General features: G+C 47.8%; 1 protein-coding gene across 2 annotated transcripts in view; it reads right to left on the bottom strand.

The window, feature by feature from the left end:
* Positions 1-9,802, bottom strand: part of ABTB2 (ankyrin repeat and BTB domain containing 2) — a 180,802-nt gene that overhangs the window by 69,088 nt on the left and 101,912 nt on the right. The gene's annotated exons all lie outside the window — the stretch shown is intronic.

Genomic DNA, 9,802 nt, shown 5'->3' with positions numbered 1-9,802 from the left:
AGTCTTCCAGCAGGAAAATGGGGCTGAATGGTGTCCACCTAAAGCTGTTGATTTGGCAAAAGGCTTAGGGACCACCTCTTCCAGCCCCTTCCCTCTTATTTTTATAATTAATTAATTAATTAATGGCTGCATTGGGCCTTTGTTGCTGTGCACGGGCTTTCTCTAGCTGTGGCGAGCAGGGGCTACCCTTCGTTGTGGAGCACGGGCTCTAGGTGCACAGGCTTCAGTAGTTGTGGCATGCGGGCTCATTAGTTGTGGCTCATGGGCTTAGTTGCTCCACGGCATGTGGGATCTTCCCAGACCAGGGATCGAACCCGTGTCCCCTGCATTGGCAGGCGGATTCTTAACCACTGTGCCAACGGGGATGTCCTCTTCCCTCTTATTTTCATCACAAATCTTTTGTACAGCTTTGCCTCTTATTTCCCCAGTCTGAAAACCTTCTTCAAAAATGAATGTCCCGGGCTCCCCAATAGCAACCAGCACATCCCACAGCCAGATTCTGGTTTCTAATACCGTTCTTCAGTGAATGACCCAGAGCTTCCTGGAGAAATGGCAGATTCTAGGAATGGGGCAGGAAATACACAAGATGAGCTTGGAGCATCTTGTAATGCCAGAAAGTAAGACAGTGTCCAAAAAACCAAAATGATGGGGCATGTGAAAGGGATGAAGGGGCCAAACCAAAGAGCTCTCAATAACCCAGGATGGAGCAATTTGAGCAATAAAGGATTAGAATCCAAAGTGTAAACTAAATATCCCTGTATCCATATGATTAACAATGATGGAATGTTTGAACAACTGACTGAATAAATAACTGAGGAGAAAACAGACAAATCTTTCACACAAAATAATTCCAAGTAATGTATGTAGATTCATCCCCTTCAAGCTGCTGGAGCATAACTTCCTTTCCCTTAAGTGTGGAATGCACGTAGTGACTTCATTCTAAGGAGTACAATATGGAAAGGTCCAGAAGGGAGGGGGAGTGGGGGAGGTACCCTCATAGTAGAGAAACCTGACAAACATCCCAGGGGGTCAAGGTGAACCTCATCATGGTAAGTCATGTTGATAGCACGTACCCCTTGACACAATGTGATGAGAAGAGCACTTTACCTCTGTGGTCTTCCTCCCCCAAAACCCACAATCCCAACCTAATCATGAGAAAAACCTCAGACAAACCCAAATTGAAGGACATTCTACAAGACACCTAACAAGTCTTCTGATTAACTGTCAAGCTTACCAACAGCAAGGAAAGGCTTAGATGAGAAACTGTTACAGCTGAGAGGAATCTAAGATGTCTGGATGACTAAATGTAGTAACATGGGATCCTGGGACAGAAAAAGGGCATTAGATAAAAACTAAGGAAATCCTAATGAAGTATGGACTTTAGTTGATAACATTGTGTCGGGACTTCCCTGGTGGCGCAGTGGTTAAGAATCCGCCTACCGATGCAGGGGACACGGGTTCGATCCCAGGTCCTGGAAGATCCCACATGCCGCAGAGCAACTAAGCCCGTGAACCACAACTACTGAGCCTGCGCTCTAGAGGCCACGAGCCACAACTACTGAGCCCGCGTGCCACAACTACTGAAGCCCGCATGCCCTAGAGCCCGTGTTCCCCAGCAAGAGAAGCCACCGCAATGAGAAGGCCGCACGTTGCAACGAAGAGTAGCCCCAGCCCACCGCAACTAGAGAAAGCCTGCGCACAGCAACAGTAGCCCCAGCTCACCACAACTAGAGAAAGCCTGCGCACAGCAACGAAGACCCAACACGGCCAAAACAAACAAAGAAAAACAAAAACAAAAAAACCCATTGTATCAAAGTGAGTGATTCGTTGTGACAAATGTAAAATGTAGGGGGAACTGGGTTTGAGGCATCTGGGGACTTATTGTAATATTCTTACAACTTTTCTCTAAATCTAAAATTATTCTCAAAAATTTACTGAATGTTAATAAAAAAGTATATCCTAAAACATTTTTTTAAAAAAAGAATGTCCCAGAAATAGCATCATATGGACTTCCCTTCCCTAATTCCTAGTGAGGGGATCTTTCCCTTAAGGCCCCCACCAAAACCTGCAGACACATATCTCAGACAGCACTTACACTACTTGAAAGCATTGTATCTATTGCTGAAATAACTTTCTAAGCCCCAGATTGAGCCATGAGCCACTCCAGCCTGGGGTGCCACGTCAGCACACTGAAACTTTGATAACTTTTGTGTCCCTGTAAATGCTCTGCTTCACCAGGAAAGCAATGTATCCCATCAGCTGATTCCCAAACACCAAGCCAACTATGGGCCTTTTCACCCCAAACAAGGCTGCCTGTGTGGCCCTGACCAATCAGATATTTTCCATTATTCTCCTCCTTGTTCTTTATTCCATAAAAGCTTCCTGCCTTCCATCCTAGTTTGCAGTTCTCCAAAACGAGACTGTCTGCTTCATGAAGTGTTAAATAAAGTGTGTTTGTATCACCTAAATTGCCTTCTTTAATCATTTTTAAACACTATTCAAACTAGGAGGGTTTTTTTCCTCCAAATCTTTTTTTTCTGATTATAATGGTAAATATGATTATTATTTAAAAATCAGAAAGGCAAATGACAAAGAAAAAGAAAGCTTCCTGTATTCTTACATTCCAAAGATAACTGCGGTTTTATTTGTATATATATATATATATATATATATATATATATATACACTAGTACAGTATATATTATTTCTTCAAATAGCCTTTTTTGTGTATAAATTAACCTTATCAGTATTTTTTCCCTCACAGATAGGATTCTGATGACATTATTTTTCACCTAACACTGAATCTTATATTTTGTGGACATTTTTCAGATCACTACATTTTAAGATCTGCACAGTTTTCTGCTGTAACTGCCTCCCCAAATTTGAATTGTGCCCACAGCTGGCCCCCGTCTCTCAGGTACCTAGAGAAGCTGCCAGCTCCAGGGCACCTTAAGCAGAGCCAAGCTGGGACTGCAGGTATTTTCCATGGCAGGTGCCTCAGTGAGGGATTTTCCCCTTTTCCTGGCTCTTCCCCTGCGGGGGTGGGAGCAGAGGCAGGAGCCACTCCCCAAGGAGATGCCCAAAGCAGGCCAGGAGTCAGGCAAATGAGCTTCCTTAGTGAAATCACACTGGGGAGCTACGTGCAGACACCCAGCAGGCCAGCTGAGTGGTTAGTCAGTGAGGCAGGAGCAAAGGGAGGGGGCTCCCATCTCAGGAGGGAACAGGTATTGGCTGAGAATGAGAACTGTTGGGTTCTCCCCTCCCTGGACTTCCTAGAGCAGAGGCTGTAATCAGAGCATCGGAACCACAGTAAATTCCCCAGGGCTTCCCCATCTGGGGGATTCCTGGGTTACTTTCACTGATCACAAGATGACTACCTACATCCAGGGTGAGGCTGGGCAAGGGTGGGGCTGGGGCTGGTCCCGCTTCGCAGAGGAGAGATGCAGTTCAGAGTGCCAGCATCATGGGGACACTTTCCATGCCAGCTCTGGCTCTGCCTCTCATAAGACACGGCACATAATCGTTCCCTAACGCAAACACACGGCTACCAGGCAGTGCTAAGCACTGGGGAAACCCAGGTGACTGACTCTGCCTGCTGAGGCCCCCGGGTTCCAAGGTGATGCTGCCTGCTCTTGCCAGCCTCAGAGCTCTGGGAATCCTGGCTCTGCCATGGAAGAGAGCCCTTTTAGTGACCCTGAAGCATTTATACAGCTATCGCTGTGTCTATTTATTTGCTTAGCTGTTCAAAGTCTGGCACTCCCCTCCAAAAGGCAAACTCGTTCTGAACAATGTCAGGCACGTAGTAGATGTTCAATAAATACCTTTTGGGAAAAAAAAAAGATTGCCATCAACTAGCTGTTTGACCATAACCCTGGGTAAGTTACTTGACCTCTAGATCTCAGTTTCTTCATCTGTAAAATGAATGTCGGTTCTTCTCTCTAGTGGTTATGGTGAGAATTAAAAACGGCAAATGCACACGAAGCCCTAATGCCTGACACATGGCAAGAGTTCACCAATAAACGAATAAATGGGCTCTCTTTGTTATCACCATCAGAGGTGAGGGACGGATGTGAGCCCCTTCAGTTAATGGCCACATTTCCAGTATTTAATGAACTGGCCTTTGTTCGACCAGCCCCACAGGAAGGGGATGGCAGAGGGGAAGATCAAAAGGACCTGGTGCCTATGATCCCACCTTCCTAAATGGATTTGCCAGGTCATCCAGTACCCTGTCTGAGGGGGGATCCCGCAGTTTGGCTGGTAAGCCACAAGCCACGGGTCCTGCTGACAGACTCCCAGGAAGCAGCAACAAGCAATCCATCACTAATTGTTGTTTTGCGAAGCTTGTCCTGAGCCAGGCTGCTCAGGCCAGCTAGAGGCAGTAATTAGCTGCAGGAGGCCAGCTGTTAGCTAAGGGAAGAGCCTTTGCATCCCAGGTAACAGACAAAGCCAGGAAGGCAGAGTGGAACCCGTCTCCCCTTGATACAAACTTTCCAGGTAGCAAAGCCCTGAATGGAGAGAGAGAGCTGTTTGGTGGAGGCAGGAGCAGCACCTGGTTTCTCCACTGCCCAGGCCCAGAGTAGGTCCATCTCCAGGAGGGGAAAGAAGAGCTGCCAGGAGAGGTGAGGGCTCGTGGGGACAGCTCTGCTGTGGAGAGAAGAGGTTCTGGTGGTAAATCCCTGGAGACTCTTCCTGGGAGAGAGAGATTAAAAATGGAAAAAGAGAGGCTGGAGAAAAAGGAGGAGGAAAAATAATCAAAATAGAGCAAGTTATTTCCCTTCAAAGAAGAGGTCCTTTGGAACAGTCTCTTCACCTAAATTCTTAAAAAATGCATTTTGAGGGGACTTCCCTGGTGGCGCAGGGGTTAAGAATCTGCCTGCCAATGCAGGGGATAAGGGTTTGATCCCTGGTCCAGGAAGATCCCACATGCCACGGAGCGGCTAAGCCTGTGCACCACAACTACTGAGCCTGCGCTCTAGGGCCCGCGAGCCACAACTACTGAGCCCGTGTGCCACAACTACTGAAGCCTGCGCGCCTAGAGCCTGTGCTCCACAACAAGAGAGGCCACCGCAATGAGAAGCCCGCACGCCGCAATGGAGAGTAGACCCCGCTCGCCGCAACTAGAAAGCATTTTGAAATAGCTGAGAAAATACAGAAATTTTCTCCTTCCTTTACTCTTGCAGTTGAAGTTTAGAAAATTCACGCTTGCCTTTCACCTCTGGCCTTGTGTGAAGGGCGGAAAACACAGGATTCAGTTGAATGTGCGTTTTAAGAATAAAATTCTTCCTGATTTGGGCTGGTTCATCTTACGGGTTTCAGAGACCTTATTTCTAGGGCTGAAGAAGGCCCTTCTCCCTCCAGATTTCCCTGAGGGCAGCTCCTTGCAAGTGGGGAAGGGGAGATCCTTTTCCCCCATCTTCAGGGTAGGCAGCAGATGATAGGTAGCTGGAAGCGGAGAGGACCCCATTCTCTTTTGATCCCTTCTCTGCACCCCTCCCCACAATTTACTGATTTACTCTGGAAGGCCTCAGGGCCCAAGGCCAGGCCTATGTGCAGGGCCGGGAGTGGGGAGGAAGGATAAAGAGACAAAGAGGAGGAGGGGGGATAACCGAATTCTCATCAGTGGCAAAGCGCTTCTCCTTGATGGATTAGCCCCTTCCTCTGCCCTAATCATTCTGGACAGCCTCTGCATCTTGGGCCCGCCGGAGCCATCTGGGAACCCTCAGGGATCCAGACTCTGGGTTCCCTGGAAATGTTTTGACAGTTATGATCTGAGATCCTCAAGTTTATGAGAAAGTTGAACGTAAACATGAAGACAAAATAAAATCATTTAAATTGTAAGAAGGAGTCAAGCTGTTTAGAGGTATCTTAAGGAGTTGTGGCCAAGGGCAGGGATCATCGACCTCGGAATTATTCTGGGCAAGTTACCGAGTGTGTGTGTGTGTGTGTGTGTGTGTGTGTGTGTGTGTGTGTGTGTGGTTTTCCCCATCTGTAAAACAGAGTCCACAACACCACCTCTATAGGGTTGTTATGACGATTAAACGTGCTAATGGATACAAAGTAAACGCTCAGTATTGGCCGTTTTTATATCACTTATCCCAGAAACGCCTTCCTGATATTTCTGCACGCTCTGATTTCAAATTGTTTTCCTGTTATCTCTAAAATCCTTCTGCCAGATTATTTATAATTGTTATTTTGATCAGAATATGCTCTTTGTAAAGGATACTCTCACCTTCTGAACTATCATTTGTGTAAATGTGAACTTGCCCAGTTATGGCTGGCTGAAATGGGGACCCAACTCAAGAAGAGCCTGAGGCCACACAGTAAAGAAGCCAGGGGTCCTTCTCAGAGGTAATTCAGGAGCTGCCATCTCCTTCCCTAAATTACAGCTACTTGTGGGGAAAGGATGTGACCGCAGGCATAAACAACTGTGAAGGCTCAAAGAAGCCCAAGAGAAAACAAAGCCCCAGTCAAAGGAATGAAATCCTGGAAACACCCACTTTCCGAGGCCAGATCAGGTCCAACCCACCTGTATTTCTGTAGCTCTTTTCTTATTTGGGGAGAAAATGTCTGGTCTTGACTTTCTGAACTACTCTGGCTTCCTCAAGGCAAACTGGCAGGGAGCCAGGTCACCCCAGGGTCAGGGCGCTGCGGTTACCATCAACTTCCTCTGGCATCTGAGAAGGAAGGTCAAGATGGGACAGGGCAGACCACTTCTACCCAGAAGTGTACTCTCCCCCCGCCATGAGGTCAATTTCCATCTTCCAACTTTCCCTAATACCACCTTGTCCAGGAGACCATCCTTGCTCACCTGGCTTCCGGTAACAGCCTAGCTGATCTCCCTGCTTCTCTCTTTGTCCTCCATTTCCAACAGAACAAAGAGAGGGATCCTGTTCAAACCAAGAAGCCAAGTCTCATCATGGCACTCTTCTTTTCAAAGCCCTACTGTGCCCCACCCCCTGTATGCCCACCCTTCACCCAGCAGAGCACTCTAAGTCTTTAAATTGGCCTCAAAGCCCTTCATCATCCCCCCACACCTCCACCTCTCTAGCCACACCACACTGGCGTCCTTGCTGTTCTCAGACATACCAGGCATGCTGTGGTCACAGGGCATTTGAACTTGCTGTTCCTTTTCCTGAAATGCTTCCCAGGTATCTGCACTGGTTATCTCCCTCACCTCTTTCAGGGCTTTTCACAAATGTTGCCTTTTCAGTGAGGTCTTCCCTGACCTTTATCTGCCCACCTCCATCTCTCCTTATTCACATTCCCTGCATTATTTGTCTCCACGACAACACTCACCAAATATACCATGCTTTCTACTTAATTATTATATTATCTGTCTTCCCCGAATATGGTATAATCTCCAAGAGGCAGGGCTTTTGTTTGTTTAATTCATATTCTTAATGTCTAGAACAATGCCTGGGATATAGTAGGTGCTTATAAGTATTTGTTGAATGGAGATTTGCTATAACCATATTCATATTCATCCATGCATTTGTATAAATATTAATCCAGTACCTACCATACACCAACTACTTAACATCTACAATCCCAGTGAGCCTTGCAACAGCCTGTGAGGGGAGATCTGACCCCCTACTTTATAAATGATGAAACTGAGATGTGGAAGCTAAGTGATGTGTCTGAGCTGGGCTGCTCTCTGCCATGGTGCCTGATCTCATTAGTCACGTCCTATTGTGAACATAGGCGGCGATTTTCCCTGCTGGATTTGAAACTCCGTGAAGGGCAGGGCTACGTTTGGTCTGTTCATCACTATGTCCCTGGTGCTCAGGATAGTGCCCTGTACCCGGGGGGGGGGGGGGGGGGGGGGGGGGGTGTGTGTGCTCAGGTGAAACAAATCCATCTGATAAGGAGTGGGGGGATTCACTGCCTGGCCCTTTAGCCAGCTCCTGGGTTTGCCTTCCCACCTACAGAGTTTTTCAGAAGCATGTAAAGCAGTTTACCCTGGGGCTAAGCCAAGCCTAGAATTCACTCTCAGCGCTCTACCTCTTTCCTATCCCACCCACCCCAATCCTGGGCTTCCTGCCAGCAAAGAACTACCCAAACAGACTGTAAGACAGGCTGTAACTGACTCTGCAGTAGTACAAGGTAAGTCTCTTTGACAAGAGTCTAAGGGGAGAACTGACCTTTGGGAGGCTAAGTGCAGCTGTCACTCTCCTCTGGTCCTGGCTCCCCTCCCCTGGCAAGGATGCACCAGAGACCCACAGCCATGCAAAGGGCAGGAAGACATTCTACTCTGAATTGACCATTTTCTCAGAGAAGCAAGCTGTCTCCCTCTATGGACACCCCACACCCCTAGTACTCGATAAAGAGCTGGGGGACTGAGCTATCACTTAATAGTCAGGAGGAGTTTCTTATTCCAGTTACACAATTTCCTCACCACAAAAGATGGTTAATGGACACAGAAGATTTGACAATTCGTATGAAAATCAACATAACCTCAACTGCTACTCATTACAGACCTTTTCCTTCTGGTGGTGGGGCTTCTGAGAACAAATGAAAAAGGTTGTGTGTGTGACCCCTATCCCCCAATCTTAAAGCCAAGAGAGCTCTTAAAGAATGTCCTCCTTCCCACAGTTTCCACAACTTTTCCATTTGATGAATTGACTCCATTAGCTGGCAGTAAAGCCAAGCCGCTGACAGCAACGGCTCAAAGCTGGAAGCCACGATTCTAGGGACTCTCTGATGATCCAACCTGGCCGAAGAATGAGGGATGACCTCACCACTGAGAGGGGTCACGAGAACAGGGCTTTGCTTCCTTCATTGCCAACCGCCCCCCAAAGAGGGTCCCCCCATCAGCACTGGATAATCAGAGACAGGGGAGATTTTCTCATAATGAACCGAGAATGCACCCATAGACGTTCTAGTCACGCATCTCCCAGGCCCAGTCCCATCGGAGGAGCCTGCCCTTGACTGCCTGGGCTGAAATCTTCAGAGAGGCCAAGTTCTCAAGGTTTTGGGGGCAAGAGAGAGGGACTTGGAGGCTTTTCAGTCAGAGTTGCCTTTTTTCTAGAAGAGGTGCGTTATGGCATGGTGGTTAAAAGGATTTGAGAGCCAGCTGGTTTGAGCTCCAGTCTCAGCTCTACCAGTTACTGTGTGACTTTGGGAAAATTACTTAACCCCTCTATGTCTCAGTTTCCTCATCTGTACAGTGGGGACAACTGTTAGTAAAGTCCTTCAAGGGGCCTTATGAGGACTGACTGAGTTAATACTTCTGCTTCTAAAGCCTAACAGGTAGAACAGAGAATGTAATTAAGCATTTCTGGGATAAGGCAGGAGGGTGGAGAGAGTTCACGCAGGGACAGTTTGAGGGTGCCTACCTCATCCTCTGGATTTCCAGCCAGATGACATCCCTGCTGCCCAAGAACCAGGGAAGGGGTGAAGAAACGGGAGAGTGGAAGGTACTGGAAGGACACCATGAACCACAGAGGCGTGTCTCTGGGAGTCTAGGATGGAGACGGGAAAAGAACCACTGAAAGATGGCAAAAGCTTTTAGGATCCAAGGCTGAATTTCAATACAAAACAGGCCACGGCCCCCAGAAGGCTGCTGTGGGAGCTAAACCCTTCTGAGGGGTCTGGTGAAGGTTCCACAGGTTGATCTTACCTCCTGGCCCCTCATTCTCTTGAACAAGTGAGAGAATTAAAAATCGGAGTGTACTTCCCCGGGCTGGCATCTGAAATCTCTCTGCAGAGTCGCTATTCACCTTAACCGTGCTCCTGGGGCCCCCTGCCGCCCCCCTCCCTACCCAACTTCCAAGACTGCACCACGACTCTGCACGGAAAGAGT

The sequence above is a fragment of the Lipotes vexillifer genome, unplaced genomic scaffold (genome assembly GCF_000442215.2).
Source record: "Lipotes vexillifer unplaced genomic scaffold, Lipotes_vexillifer_v1.1 scaffold451, whole genome shotgun sequence".
In the NCBI taxonomy this organism is placed as follows: Eukaryota; Metazoa; Chordata; class Mammalia; order Artiodactyla; family Lipotidae; genus Lipotes; species Lipotes vexillifer.
Note: the sequence above shows the minus strand (reverse complement) of the source record. Positions and strands in the feature narration are given on the sequence as shown.